At 47.1% G+C, this 14,587-nt stretch overlaps 1 protein-coding gene across 1 annotated transcript in view; it reads left to right on the top strand.

The window, feature by feature from the left end:
* LOC134932265 (TBC1 domain family member 2B-like) overlaps window positions 1–14,587 on the top strand; it is a 95,994-nt gene that overhangs the window by 36,025 nt on the left and 45,382 nt on the right. The window lies entirely within an intron of this gene.

Raw genomic sequence — 14,587 nt, 5'->3', positions numbered from 1 at the left:
CCAATTGTGGAAGTGCGTCTTTACACGTTACATTGGCGGGGCTTCCAGACATCAACTCATGGATGTCTCTGCTATTTACAGATTAAAGGACAAGACTGCCTCTGTCGAACGGTTTGGCAGGTTGCCATTTAGTCTCTGCTGGTTTCAGCTGTTTTTATATCCAGGCAGTAGTACACCAACAGAGTCAGGGTTACTTATTCCCCTCTGTTTGGGGTAACAAAACCACACAGCTCCGTCGCAGTCTCAATCAGCAAGTCACTTAATGCAGTTTGAAAATGGATTTTCTGCGGTTAGTATTTGCATATTGGAGCCACAAAATTGCATAATTGCACTTGATCTTCACAATGCGTATTTACCCATATCGGTTTGGTCATTACGGGTTCTAGCGTTTGCATAACGCCACAACCAAAACGCCACAACCATTAACCATTTCAGGTCTACCATTTGGCTTCTTGTCAACGCCTCGGGTATTTATCAAAGTGATGTTGGTGAGGATAGCTCATCTCAGAGCCCTGCCAGTGACAATCGTTCCATACTTAGACGATCTGCTCATAAGAACTCTGTCTCAACAGAGTTCCTCTAACTTGCGCTACTAATATATACTGCGGTGGCAGGTCAAGTTCAAAAACAATCGCATCTAATTCCGTCTGAACGACTTCAATTCCTAGGCATGATTATAAATACGGTAAATCAAAGACATTTACCTACTACACCAGCAAGAACAAATGTACATCTAGTAATTAGTGCAAAAGCCACGCACACTAGTGGTACATTGGTGTATTCGCCTGTTACAAATAATGATGTGATTTCAAAGCGCTTTAGTTCGCCGGCCTTCACTCGCTTTTCCCTCAGGGGGGCGAATAGTATATACTCTGGACGAGAGTCTCAGAGGTTGAGGAGTTGTAGTTAAAAGTTCTAAAACGGATTACGACAGATTGCTGTCTATAAATGTCCTGGAACTCCGTGCAATTTACAATGCACTACAGGCTTCGCTTTCAGTCTGGACAAGTGTCAGACAACGCAACGGGAGTTGCATACACAACAACAGTGAAGACCAAGAAGCCGCATGGCAATGCGGCAGGTAGCTCGAATCCTCAATTGCCCAGAACACCATTAGGTGATGTTGTCGACGGGGTTCATTCCGGTAGTGGACATCTGTTAGACAGATGATCTCACCCGTCGGGATTTATATCCTAAAAACTGGGCATTAAATCCAGAGGTGTTTCATATGTGAATCCACAGGTGGAGTTACTCTCAGGTATACATGATGGCATCTCGCCACAATTACAAACGCTCAGTATGTGTACAGAACGACAGTCAACAAGGGCAGTGGCGGTGGAGGGTATCACATTCGTGTGGTCATTCAGCCTCGTGTATCTGGCTCCACAATTTTCAGCTGCTCTCTCCGTTGCTAACACGGATCATAAGACAGTTTGTCACAGTCATACTGGTGATATCTCATGGGTTTCGAAGAGCTTGCGTCTCGAATCTCCAAAGAATACTTGCACACGATCTTGGCCCGCTCATAATACGTCCAACCTGTTACAACAGGGACCGTTCTTTTACCCCTAGTTACCTAGGTACCGCGGCTGCGGTTGACGGGGTGGGGGTTCAGACCACCCTCTTAAGAGAAGAAATAGGGCGTTACAGTATCGGTTATACCAACCATGTTACGAGCTAGGAAGCCGCTTACAGCAGCTCATTATTACAAAATTTTGGTGTGCCTATAGGTGGTGAAGCTCGGAAGTTCCGACATCATCTTTCAAGTTACCCGTATTCTGTTGTTTTACAGACGGGCTGGGATGGAGACCTGCGTTTATCTGCACTGAGGGTACAGGTATCTGTGGGGTCAGGTTATTTTCAAATACCTTTGACTCTATTGCGTCGGTACATACCTTTCTACAAGGTGTCATCAAAGTGCACCCTCCATTTATCCCATCTACAGCGCCAGGCGACAAGTGGGCATTAAGTTTTTCACTTGGAAAACATTTTTCTTCTAGCCTTGGCTTCGCCAAGGGTTTTGTTTTCATATTTGGGTGCCTTGTATTCCAAGACACCGTATTTGAGTTTTCTCATGACAAAGCAGAAATTCGGACCAATTCCGATTTCTTTTTCTTCACATCAATACACCAATAGGGGTTCCTGTGTTGACAGCACATTCTAGAATTCTGAATGTGGTACACGCATTACGCGTCTATATGTACCGAACGTCTACAGTACGTAATACGGATACGTTGCTTGTTCTCTATAATGCTGCCAACTGGGGTTAGCCAGTTTTCTCAGCAGACATTATCCAGTTGGATAACAATGACTACAAGTCAGGCTTACTTTAAGGCTAAGTTACAGTCGCCTACGTAAGTAATAGCACATCCCACAGGTTCTGTGGGAATGTCAAGACCAGCTGGTCGTGGAGCGTCTACGACGCGGCTACATAGCATTCAGTGCACACGTTTGTGCGCGTTTACACGTTATAAGACAGTTGCGGCATCAGCATCTAGCTTTGGCTGCCTACTGTTACAAGTGTCAAACAGCTCTCCCGCCCACGAGGGAAGCTTTGGTACGTCCCAAGAGTACTCCAGTGACCCCTAGTGGATGAAAAAGAAAATAGGATTTTGGTACTTACCAGGTAAATCCTTTTCTTTGAATCCATAGGGGGCACTGGACGCCCACCCAGAGCAGTTTTACCTGGGTTGTTTTAAGCTCAGAGGAGCTTAGGGTAACACGGTTTACCTGGTTTGTATTAAGCTCAGAGGAGCTTATGGTAACACATTTTCACCGATTGGTTCAAACTATAAAGGTCTATCGGTTATGCTGTCAACTGTTTAGTTGACATTAACGTTATGGGTCAACTTTGTTGTTGTCCGTTATGTTATAGGAATTCTCCATTGTCAACCTCTCTATTGTAGTTCGCTCAGTAAAAACACTGGGTTCGTACACTGAGGTACTCTGGGATATGGAGGGGTGGAGAGTTCTAAATTTAAATATTCAGTGCCTTTGTTCTGCTACGCCGTCCATATCCCAAGAGTACTCCAGTGCCCCCTATGGATTCAAAGAAAAGGATTTACCTGGTAAGTACCAAAATCCTATTTTCTGTTATTCATAGGCGATGATTGAGCAGGGGAGGTGGGGAAAATTCTACTACCCTACATTCCTGTTCAGACATCTAAGGTGGAAAGGCGGTTATGTGAACTTGTATCAGTTCATCTACATAGAAATCAATGGTCTTTGTGTGTCTTCACTATACTACAGTTAAAAGGGTAAATTTAAAAATACTAACACCTGTGTACACACAACCAAACTGTTTTGCAACGAGTGATAGTATAATCAAAATGGACTTAATGTTTTCTTAAATATACTTTAATTGGTTAAATATTTTGCTCACTTGATCTCTCTGACTTGCAACTTCTCACTGTGCTATAAACAGGTATTTAGCATTATCAGTAAGTTTCTGTACCCTAAAGCTGGCAACTAAAAGGAGGACAACAGGATTAGCGAGTGGCCGAATTGGACGAGACAGACTATCCAGCTTACATAAGTGCCTGTCTGCATACAGGCCAATGGCAGTTTCTTTCCAGTCGCAGCTTTGACTGGTATTTTTGAGGCTCCAAGGGTTACAATACCAATCCGGTTCCGAGATATTTATTCTATATTTCTCATACGTCCTAGAGGATGCTGGGGATGCTTCAAGAACCATGGGGTATAGACAGGATCCGCAGGAGACATGGGCACTTTAAGACTTTAAAAGGGGTGTGAACTGGCTCCTCCCTCTATGCCCCTCCTCCAGACTCCAGTTAGATTCTGTGCCCAGTGAGACTGGATGCACACTGAGGAGCTCTCAGTTTCTCAGAAAAAATACTTTTTGTTATGTTTATTATTTTCAGGGAGACCTGCTGGCAACAGGCTCCCTGCATCGTGGGACTGAGGGGAGAGAAGCAGACCTACTTCTGTGAGTTTCAAGGCTCTGCTTCTTAGGCTACTGGACACCATTAGCTCCAGAGGGTCTGATCGCTAGGTACGCCTAGATGCTCGTTCCCGGAGCCGCGCCGTCAACCCCCTTGCAGAGCCAGAAGTCAGAAGCCGGGTGAGTAGAAGAAGATCAGAAGACTTCAGTGATGGCAGAAGATTTCAGTGACTGCTTTTGAGGTACCGCGCAGCGGGCGCGCTGCGCGCCATGCTTCCACATACAAAACGGCACTGCAGGGCGCAGGGGGGGGGGGGCCCTGGGCAGCATAAAACCTCAAATAGCGACGGGCACAAGTGTATACAGTGCCTGGGCACTAAATACAGACCCCCATCAGTATAAATATGTAAAAATAAGCGGGACTGAAGCGCGCCATTAAGGGGGCGTGGCTTAGCCCTCACAGCTCTGACCAGCGCCATTTTCTCTTCACAGCTGCAGAGACGCTGAGCCTGGCCTCCCACACTACTGTACAAGTAACAGGTTGCAAAACGGGGGGGGGGGGGGGGATGGGGGATGGGGGGGCACAAGTGATTTGGTGTTATTTTATTGAATTTAAAAGTGCTAACAGGTCTGGACAGTATATTACTCGCTTCAGAACCGGGATAGGCGCTGGGTTGTGAGCTGGCAGAACTCCCACTGTGTTTCTCTAACAGGCTTTGCTGTGGGTCTGTCTCCTATAGCCCCAGTGTGGTTGTGGGTGTCGGTACGCGTGTGTCGACATGTCTGAGGCTGAGTGCTCTTCCCAGGAGGAGGCTGGAGTGGGGACAGAAAAGGCAGTGGGAGTGACCGTGTCGGCACCGCCGATGGCTGATTGGGTAAATATGTTGAGTGTTTTGAATGCAAATGTGGCTCGGTTGACTAAGAGCTTAGATAAATCTGAGTCTAAGAACCAGACATGGAGGAAATCCATGGAGGATGCATTGTCGCAAGCTTATACCTGAGTCACAGAAACGTGCATTTACCCAGATACAGATACCGACACGGACTCTGATTCCAGTGTCGACTATAGTGATGCCAGATTGATCCTAAACTGGCTAAGAGTATGCAGTACATGATTGTGGCGATAAAAAGACGTATTACATGTCACGGAGGACCCTGCTGTTCCTGATACAAGGGTCTGTATGTTTAAAGGAAAGAAACCTGAGGTAACGTTTCCTCCCTCTCATGAACTAAACGCTCTTTTTGAAAAGGCTTGGGAAAATCCTGACAAGAAGGTACAGGTTCCCAAAAGAATTCCAGTGGCATATCCGTTCCCCTCTGGGGACAGGGAAAAGTTGGAGTCAACCCCCACAGTGGACAAAGCTTTATCGCATCTGTCCAAAAAGGTAGCGCTTCCGTCTCCTGACACGGCAGCCCTAAAGGATCCTGCAGATCGTAAGCAGGAAAATACACTAAAATCCATTTGTCACTACAGGTTCGCTACTCAGGCCTGCCGTTGCTTCGGCATGGGTGAGTAGCGCTATTGAAAAGTGGGCAGATAACTTGTCATCTGAGATAGATACCCTGGACAGGGATAGCGTGCTTTTTACTCTGGGTCATATCAGGGATGCTGCAGCATATTTAAAAGAAGCTGCAAGGGATATTGGCCTTTTGGGATCAAGGGCCAATGCCATGGCAGTCTCGGCTAGGAGGGCATTGTGGATTCATCAATGGAATGCTGATACTGACTCTAAGAAGACTATGGAGTCTCTACCATTTAACGGTAGTGTCTTGTTTGGCGACGGCCTCACTGACCTGGTATCTACGGCTACCGCGGGTAAGTCGTCATTTTTACCTTATGTTCTTGCACAACAAAAGAAAACGCCCCACTATCGGATGCAGTCCTTTCGGCCCAATAAATACAAAAAAGGACGAGGGTCCTCCTTCCTTGCTGCGAGAGGAAGAGGAAAGGGAAAAAGGTCACAGGCTGTGCAAGTTCCCAACAACAGAAGTCCTCTCCGGCTTCTGTTAAATCCACTGGGGCTCCTCTGCGGGAGTCTGCACCAGTGGGGGCACGTCTCAAACTCTTCAGTCAGGTCTGGGTTCACTCGGCCCTGGATCCTTGGATATTAGAAATAGTAACCCAAGGGTACAAATTAGAGTTTCAAGACGTGCCCCCTCACCGATTTTTCAAATCGGCCTTGCCAGCTTCTCTTCCAGAAAGGGAGGTAGTATGCGCTGTAATACTAAAGCTGTGTCAAAATCATGTCATTGTCACGGTACCCCCGTCACAACAGGGGGAGGGCTTTTATTCGAGTCTGTTCGTGGTACCGAAGCCGGATGGCTTAGTCAGACCGATTCTGAACCTAAAATCCCTCAATTTCTTTCTAAAAAAATTCAAATTCAAGATGGAATCTCTCCGAGCAGTGGTCTCCAGTCTGGAGGAGGGGGATTTTATGGTGTCGGTCGACATAAAGGATGCCTACTTGTGGAGGATATATCCTCCACATCAGGCTTACCTGAGGTATGCTGTTCAGGATTGTCATTACCAATTTCAGACGTTACTGTTTAGTCTATCCACGGGTCAGATGATTTTCACCAAGGTTATGGCGGAAATGATGGTTCTCCTGCGCAAGCAGGGAATCACAATTATCCCATACTTGGACGATCTCCTCATAAAGGCGAGAGCAAGGAGCAATTGCTGAAAAACGTTGCGCTCTCACTGACGATTCTGCAACAACATGGTTGACTCCTAAACTTGCCAAAATCACAGTTGGTACCGACGACACGGCTGTCGTTCCTGGGTATGATTCTGAATACAGAATTACAGAGTGTTTCTTCCAGTGGAAAAGGCTCTGGAAATACAGAACATGGTAAAACAGATTCTGAAATCTGCAAGAGTGTCGATTCTCCAGTGCAGTATGGCAGGTTCCATGCCAGGGTGTTTCAGTGGGACCTGTTGGACAAGTGGTCCCGGTCTCACCTGGACATGCACCGGAAAATAATCCTATCTTCCAAGAAAAGTATCTCCCTCCTATGGTGGCTGCACAGTTCTCACCTTCTGGAGGGACGCAGGTTCGGAATTCAGGATTGGATCCTGGTGACCACAGATGCAAGTCTCCGAGACTGGGGAGCAGTCACACAGGGGGGAATTTTTAGGGAAAATGGTCAAGCCAGGAAGCTTGTCTGCACATAAACATTCTGGAATTAAGGGCCATTTACAACGGCATTCTGCAAGCGGAACATCTTCTTCGCGGTCTGCCCGTCTTGATTCAGTCAGACAACATAACAGCAGTGGCGTACATAAACCGCCAGGACGGAACAAAGATCAGAGCGGCAATGGCCGAGGCCACGAAAGTTCTTCGCTGGGCGGAGAGACATGCAAGCGCTCTGTCAGCAGTCTTCATTCCAGGAGTGGACAACTGGGAAGCAGACTTCCCCAGCAGACACGATCTCCATCCAGGAGAGTGGGGTCTTCATCAAGAGGTCTTTGCAGAAGTGACAAGTCGTTGGGGAATTCCTCAAATAGACATGATGGCGTCCCGCCTCAACAAGAAACGTCAGAGATATTGTTTCAGGTCGAGGGACCCTCAAGCAATAGCGGTGGACGCCCTAGTGACACCGTGGGTGTTTCCGTCGGTCTATGTGTTCCCTCCACTTCCACTCATTCCAAATGTGATAAAGATTATAAGAAGAACAAGGGTTCAGGCGATACTCATTGTTCCAGTTTCCAGAGTTGCTCATAGAAGATCGCTGGCCTCTTCCTCTACGGGAGGTCCTGTTACAACAAGGACCGTGCGTGTATCAAGACTTACCGCGGCTGCATTTGATGGCATGGTGGTTGAACGCCAAATCCTAGCCTGGAAGGGTACTCCCAGTGAAGTCATTCCCACACTTCTTCAGGCTAGAAAAGAAGTAACAGCAAAGCATTACCACCGTATTTGGAGGAAATGTGTGTCTTGGTGTGAATCCAAGACGGCTCCTACGGAAGAATTTCAGCTGGGGCGTTTGCTCCATTTTTTGCAAGCAGGTGTGGATGCGGGCCTAAAGTTGGGCTCCATTAAAGTACAAATTTCAGCCTTGTCAATCTTCTTTCAGAAAGAATTGGCCTCCCTTCCAGAAGTTCAGACCTTCGTGAAAGGCGTGCTGCACATCCAACCTCCATTTGTGCCCCCAGTGGCACCGTGGGATCTTAATGTGGTATTGCTGTTCCTGCAATCTCATTGGTTTGAACCTTTACGTAAGGCTGAGTTAAAATTCCTTACTTGGAAAGTAGTCATGTTGTTGGCCTTGGCATCCGCAAGGCGGTTGTCTGAAATGGCGGCTTTGTCTCACAAAAGCCCCTATTTCTCATACGTCCTAGAGGATGCTGGGGACGACATCAAGACCATGGTATAGACGGGATCCGCAGGAGACATGGGCACTCCAAAGACTTTTCATTGGGTGTGAACTGGCTCCTCCCTCTATGCCCCTCCTCCAGACCTCGGTTTTAGAAATTTGCCCAGGTCGACTGGATGCACTCTGAGGAGCTCTACTGAAAAGACTTATGTTAGGTTTTTTATTTTCAGGGAGATCTGCTGGCATCAGACTCCCTGCTTCGTGGGACTGAGGGGGCAGAAGCAGAACCAACTTCCTCAGAGTTTCATGGCTCTGCTTCTGGCTGACAGGACACCATTACCTCCTGAAGGGAACTGAACGCTAGCCGTATCTAGATGCTCACTCCCAAAGCACGCCGTCACCCCCCTCACAAAGTCAGAAGACAGGTGAGTATAAGAAGAATGATCTTCTATCAAGTAAGTGACGGCTGAGGTGCGGCGCAGCTGGCAGGAGCGCAGCGCGCCATTACTGCCCACACACACAGGCACTACAGGGTGCAGGGCGCGGGGGGGCGCCCTGGGCAGCAAGAAAAATAACCTCAAACTGGCTAAAAGGGGGCATAAGTTGCCGCTGGCACAGCCCTACCCCCGCCAGTATAAATATTACAGTGTTTGTATGAGTGTAAGGACGCACCATTGTGGGGTCGGAGCTTCTTCCTCAGGCAGCCAGCACACTACTCAGCACCAGTTTCTCTCCTCAGGCTGCAGAGAACACGCTGGTCCTCTCCTCCACTTCTGACAAGTACAGGGTGCTATTAAGGGGGGCACAAAGCGATTGTGGTGCATTTGTGTATATTCCTATTTAAAAAGCGCTGTTAGGCTGTGGACATGCTGTGTTCACAGGAAATACTGGCGCTGTGATTGTGAACTGGCTGCTCCTATCCTGTGTCCCTCTGACAGATTTTACTGTGGGTCTGTCCCCAAAATAAGTCCCAGAGTGTCTGTTGGTGTGCTGTACACGTGTGAGGCAGGAAGTTCCTCCCCGGAGGAAGCCATTTTAGGGACACAGAGTTGTAATGTGGTGGCGCTACCGGCACACCAAGAGCCTGCATGGGTGAAAGAGATACGTGACAGTATGCATCTGATTAACCGTAGACCAGATAAGTCTGAATCTAAGGCTGCATGCTGGAGAAAATCTGTGGAAGATGTGATTTTTCAGGATGCTGTTATTCCTTATGCGGGCGGCCCCTCTGGGTCACATAAGAGACCATTTGCAAATGTTGTAAACACTGATACCGACACGGATTCTGACTCTTGTGTCGACGATAGTGAATCCAGAGAGATGGATCATAAATTTGCAAAAAAATATACAATATATGATTGTGGCTATAAGGGACGTGTTGGAGGTTACAGAAACCACTCCTGTACCTCAGGAGAAGGCGTGTTTATGTAAGGAAAAGAAGTCCAAAGTCACGATCCCCCCCTTCACACGAACTAAATGCTCTTATAGACAACAAACAAAATTGGGCGCTAGTGATTGTATTGGATGATAGCCGCACACTCCTAGGGCCCGGTTTTTCTGACCCCAATTAAATATATCGGGAAAAAAATGGAACTGCGCATATCATCCAAAAATGAGACATTTATTCAATAGCATAGTAAAACATAAAAAGATTAAAAGGAAAAAATTCCCCCAATTACCGGCCGGTAAGCACAATAAAATTACTGTTCAGTATTCATATCATACAATAAGCCCATGTATCACAGTATTATACTTTCAACCACCTAGAAACAATGGTCTAATTCTTGCATCCATTCACAGGTGACTACTATAACACAGCAGGCGTCCCTGCAATGTTACATGTATAATAGATTGTCCGTGGGACTATTTCAATAAGCAGTAAAAATATATTTATCCTTCACTTGTTCTACCCCTGCACAACCGGGGTTTATTTATGGAATAGCAGCAATGTCCCATGGGTTAACTGATGCAAAGACAAAACAGCAGTGTGAGCTTATATTTGTTAGTCTTTTTTAAGAAGCAGAAATGATTGTTAATAGGCAGTCTCTGATAGCAGGCAATTAGTACAACACACAGATCTGGGAGCGAATTCCCTAATCCCCTTAGCACTGGGGTCCGAGTGTCAAGATGTTAGTATAGCATTATGCAGTTGCTAATACCACAAGCAATTTTGTGCCCACAGAGATGTCCTATTCAACAGTTGAGCCGGCCGGCTATAGACTCACGGTCATCCACAACGGATGCAAGAATTAGACCATTGTTTCTAGGTGGTTGAAAGTATAATACTGTGATATATGGGCTTATTGTATGATATGAATACTGAACAGTAATTTTATTGTGCTTACCGGCCGGTAATTGGGGGAATTTTTTCCTTTTAATCTTTTTATGTTTTACTATGCTATTGAATAAATGTCTCATTTTTGGATGATATGCGCAGTTCCATTTTTTTCTTTTTTTTTCCGAACTAAATGCTCTGTTTTTGAAGGGATGTGGGTGAATCCTGATAAAAGATTTCGTATTCCCAAAAGGATTCACATAGCTTACCCTTTCCCTGATAAGGACAGGAACAAGTGGGAGTCACCCCCTGTGTTACAGTGCACTTTCCAGGTTGACAAAGAAGGTAATTCTCCCTGCTCCTGGCACGGCTTCTCTTACAGAGCCGGCAGACCGCAAAATGGAAACGACATTGATATCCATTTATGTTACCAATGGTACACTGATTAGGCCCACTATTGCCTGCGCATTGGTGAGTCGCGCTATTGAAAAGTGGTTAGAAAGCGTGTCATCAGAAATTGACACGATTGATAAAGATGAGATACTTCTTAAGTTAGGGAATATCAAGGAAGCTGCCGCCTACATGCTGGAAGCAATGAAGGATATTGGACTCTTGAGTTCACAGTCCGCTACCATAGCAGTATCGGCTAGGCGGGCGTTGTGGATTCGCCAGTGGAACGCGGATGCAGATTCCAAAAGAAACATGGAGGCTCTCCCATATAAAGGTGAGGCCTTATTTGGCGATGGCCTGGATGCATTAGTCTCGGCGGCTACCGCAGGTAAGTCGACATTTTTGCCCTCTGCGCCTGCACCGGCAAAAAAGACCTATCACCCGCAAATGCAGTCCTTTCGGCCCAATAAATACAAAAAGACGAGAGGTTCCCCCTTCTTTGCAGAAAGGGGAAGGAGAAAGAAGCCCACAGCAGCTCCAGGTTCCCAAGAGCAGAAGTCTACCCCTACTTCTGCCAAATCCCTAGCATGACGCTGGAGCTCCCTTGCGGGAGGCCGCTCGGTGGGGGAACGTCTCAGACTCTTCAGCCAGGATTGGATTCTGTCTGGCCTGGATCCCTGGGTCTTGCAAATAGTATCCCAGGGGTACAAGCTGGAGTTTCAAGACGTTCCCCCATGCCGATTTTTCAAATCGACCTTGCCAGTTTCTCCGTCAGAAAGAGAAGCAGTAACAGCGGCAATCCAAATATTATGTCAAGACCAGGTCATAGTCCTGGTACCGGTGTCACAACAAGGGAGGGGTTATTATTCATGCCTCTTTGTGGTTCCGAAGCCGGACGGCTCGGTCAGACCGATCCTAAATCTAAAGAATCTGAATGGTTACCTAAGAAGGTTCAAGTTCAAGATGGAATCACTTCAGGCAGTGATTGCCAGTCTGGAGGAGGGGTACTACTTGGTGTCGGTGGACATAAAGGATGCTTACTTGCATGTTCCCATTTATCCTCCTCACCAGGTTTAACTGAGATTCGCGGTTCAGGATTGCCATTACCAATTCCAGACGTTACCTTTCGGTCTCTCCATGGCGCCGAGGGTATTCAACAAGGTGATGGCAGAGATGATGGTTCTCCTTCGTCAGAAATGAGTCAATATAATTCCTTATCTGGACGACCTCCTGATAAAGGCGAGATCCAGGGAGCAGTTGTTACAAAACATATCACTCTCTCTGTCAATACTCCAACAACACGGGTGGATCATAAATTACCCAAAGTCACAGTTGAAACCGACAACAAGGTTGTCTTTCCTCGGGATGATTCTGGACACAGAAGTTCAGAGAGTATTTCTTCCGCTGGAAAAGGCTCTGGAAATCCAGAAAATGGTAAAACAGATATTGAAGCAATCAAGTGTGTTGATCCATCAGTGCATTCGGTTGTTGGGGAAGATGGTCGCGGCCTACGAGGCCATACAGTTTGGCAGGTTCCATGCCAGAGTATTCCAGTGGGACCTGTTGGACAAGTGGTCGGGGTCACACCTACACATGCACAGAAAGATAATCCTGTCGTCAAAAACCAGGATTTCGCTCCTGTGGTGGTTACACAGCTCTCACCTACTAGAGGGACGCAGGTTCGGGATGCAAGTCTCCTAGGCTGGGGAGCAGTCTTTCTCAGGGAGAAAACTTCCAGAGACGTTGGTCACAACAGGAAACCTGCCTTCACATAAACCTTCTGGAGCTAAGAGCCATTTACAACGGCCTTCAACAAGCGGTACATCTTCTTCAAGACCGTCCCGTGCAGATCCAGGCGGACAATGCAACAGCATACATAAACAGGCAGGGCGGAACGAAAAGCAGAGCGGCAATGGCAGAGGCGTCAAAAATCCTCCGCTGGGCAGAAAAACATCTACAAGCTCTGTCGGCAATATTCATTCTGGGAGTAGACAACTGGGAAGTAGACTCCTCAGCAGACACGATCTCCATCCAGGAGAGTGGGTCCTCCACCAAGAAGTCTTCGCAGAGGTGACAAGTCTTTGGGGAGTTCCTCAAATAGACATGATTGCGTCTCGTCTCAACAAGAAGCTTTAGAGATACTGTTCCAGGTCGAGAGACCCTCAAGCATTAGCAGTGGATGCACTGGTGACCCAGTGGGTGTTTCCGTCAGTGTATGTCTTCCCTTCACTTCCGCTGATCCCAAAAGTACTTAGGATCATAAGAAAAACAAGGGTTCGAGCAATCATCATTGCCCCAGACTGGCCAAGGAGAGCTTGGTACCCAGATCTTCAGCAGTTACTCATAGGAGATCCTCGGCCTCTTCCTCCTCGAGAGGACCTGCTGCAGCAGGGGCCTTGTGTGTACCAAGACTTACCGCGGCTACATTTGACGGCATGGCTGTTGAGCGCCGTATCCTAGCCAGGAAGGGTATTCCCGAGGAGGTCATCCCCATCCTTATTCAGGCCAGAAAGGGAGTAACGTCGAAACATTACCACCGTATTTGGAGAAAATATGTATCTTGGTGTGAATCCAAGAAAGCTCCTACAGAAGAGTTTCATTTAGGACATTTTCTCCATTTTTTGCAGGATGGTGTGGAGGCGGGTTCCGATTGCCATCAATCAAGGTCAAGATTTCAGCCTTGTCAGTGTTCTTCCAGAAACAATTGGCCTCTCTTCCAGAGGTTCAGACCTTTGGGAAAGGGGTTCTGCACATCCAGCCTCCATTCGTGCCTCCAGTGGCACCATGGGACCTTAACGTGGTATTGCAGTTCCTTCATTGGTTTGAGCCTCTACAAAAGATAGAGTTGAAGTTTCTCACTTGGAAAGTGGTGATGCTTTTGGCTTTGGCATCCGCAAGGCGGGTGTCTGAATTGGGGGCCTTGTCTCACAAGAGCCCTTACCTGATCTTACATGAAGGTAGGGCAGAGTTGAGGACTCGTCAACATTTTCTTCCGAAGGTGGTTTCATCTTTCCACATAAACCAACCTATTGCAGTGCTAGTAGTTACTGACACATTCACTGATACAAAATCTCTAGATGTGGTTAGAGCTTTGAAAATCTATGTCGCTAGAACGGCTCATATACGGAAAACAGAGGCTCTGTTTGTCCTGTATGCTCACAACTAGATTGGCTGTCCTGCTTCCAAGCAGACTATTGCACGTTGGATTAGAAATACGATTCAGCAAGCTCATACTACGGCTGGATTGCCGTTACAGACGTCGGTAAAGGCCCACTCCACTAGGAAGGTGGGCTCATCCTGGGCAGCTGCCTGGGGGGTCTCGGCATTACAACTTTGCCGAGCAGTTACTTGGTCAGGGTCAAACACATTTGCTAAGTTCTACAAGTTTGACACCTTGGCCGATGAGGACCTCAAGTTTGGTCAATCGGTGCTGCAGGGTCATCCGCACTCTCCCGCTCGTACTGGAGCTTTGGTATAGACCCCATGGTCTTGATGTCATCCCCAGCATCCTCTAGGACGTATGAGAAAATAGGATTTTGATAACCTACCGGTAAATCCTTTTCTCCTAGTCCGTAGAGGATGCTGGTTGCCCGTCCCAGTGCGTATTTTACCTGCAGTTTAGTTATTACACTTACACAAAATGTGTTATTTTAGTTCAGCATGTTGCTGCAATTGGTTCAATCCTGTTGGCGTGTGTTATGTTG

Source organism: Pseudophryne corroboree, chromosome 6 (assembly GCF_028390025.1).
Source record: "Pseudophryne corroboree isolate aPseCor3 chromosome 6, aPseCor3.hap2, whole genome shotgun sequence".
In the NCBI taxonomy this organism is placed as follows: domain Eukaryota; kingdom Metazoa; phylum Chordata; class Amphibia; order Anura; family Myobatrachidae; genus Pseudophryne; species Pseudophryne corroboree.
Note: the sequence above shows the minus strand (reverse complement) of the source record. Positions and strands in the feature narration are given on the sequence as shown.